Source organism: Nematolebias whitei, chromosome 21 (genome assembly GCF_014905685.2).
Source record: "Nematolebias whitei isolate Nwh7 chromosome 21, NemWhi1, whole genome shotgun sequence".
In the NCBI taxonomy this organism is placed as follows: domain Eukaryota; kingdom Metazoa; phylum Chordata; class Actinopteri; order Cyprinodontiformes; family Rivulidae; genus Nematolebias; species Nematolebias whitei.
The window spans coordinates 7324185-7325789 of record NC_056518.1 but is presented as its reverse complement, the minus strand read 5'-3'; positions in this window follow the sequence as shown (position 1 = coordinate 7325789).

Below are 1605 nucleotides of genomic sequence, written 5' to 3'. Positions count from 1 at the left end.
AGTGGATTGATTTTCTCTAACTGTAAAACGAATTTTCATTTTATTTTAAAACAAAAGTGGTGGAAGTCCTAGGCAACAGTTCAGTGGATGGGCTGGGCTTTTCAATGTCAGTGTCAGAGGTGGATGTCGTAACTACTCCTGTAAAGGCCTTGTTCACCATGCTCTTGATGCATGGGACAACACAGGAGAAAAATAAACAAAACAGAACTAAAAAGACAATGAGAGGGGTGCAAATTCTCAACAGAAGCTGCCACCATGAACCAGAGGTAAGCCACGCCCAGAAATCAAAGGGCTGTGCACCTTTAGTACCGCTTTCTACGTAGTCTTTTAATTGGGACAAATCTTCTAGTGAGTCATGGATAGCACCTCCATCGTGTGTTTCATCAGGGATAAATGTACAGCATGCTTGACCAATTATCTTACAAACGCCCCCTTGTGAGGCCGTTAAAAGATCAAGGACAACTCTATTTTGGAGAACCATGTTCCTAATTGCGTTTAATTCATTTTGAGTTCCATTTCCTAACATTTGTGTGGCATTAATCAGGCGGAGAAGTGCATATCTATTGATCTCTACATGGTCGCGGACTTCACCTAATCCAACCATAGGGAATACTTGTTGAAAGAATTTTTCACCACCGTTCCAAATTCTGTATTCCCATGGTACTCCAGTGCTAGTGGTCAGCCCTCCCCATCTAGTGACTTTGGGCAAAGGTGAACGACGGGGTCTCTTATCACGTGATTGTGGTGGTTTTCTTAATATGAACATGGGACTGGATAATTGAACTAGAGCGCAAAGACCTTTCCAATTTGGTGTTAACGCAGTGTGGACCTTGTGACCGCAGAGAAAATACCAATCAGTCAAAACTCTGGAACCTTTGTCACCTGGAACATATAAACTACATTGTGCAGTGGAACATCGACCGTTAGATTGTTTAGTGAGATTGAAAGAACGTTTAAGTAACAGTACTGAACAGTCAGGTAATTTATCGGCTTCAACGCATGGGTCATAAGAAGATTTTCCTACACGGTTCCAAAGATTTAATTGGAGGCTCGGGTGTTCATGTCTATGTTTACAGATGCGGCACTCCATGTACGAGAGGCTGTCAGTGGTGTTAGTTTTCTGAACGTCGCAAAATGTATACACTGTTTTGCATAAATTCCATGGGAGGTAGCCCATATTTTTTGTTCCATTATTGAATATACAAGTTCCTAGGCTACCGGGTTTTAGATGGGCGAGGTTCATTAATTCTGGTAATTTTATCGTAGTCTGTGGTAGTGGGACCAAATCATGCTTGTCACAAGACGAAGAAAAGTTACCTGCTAAAGAACTCATGGCGAGCCTTCGGTATAGGTCTGTGGTTTTATCTAACATTTGGATAGGTATAGGTTTTGTATAGGATCTGGTTGCCCAAGAGTCAGCACCTGGATGTGTACTAAGGCTATAAAGGCAAGCTTGATGGTCAGGATCAATTGGTAAGGGCCGTAAACCTGAGTTGTGTGTTGAGTAGGGCATGTGTGCACATACATAACAGTCAGTAGTGTTTCCTTCATGGGCTGTCTTATTCATTAACTGCCACCATAAGTTTGTACTGTAATCATGAGGGT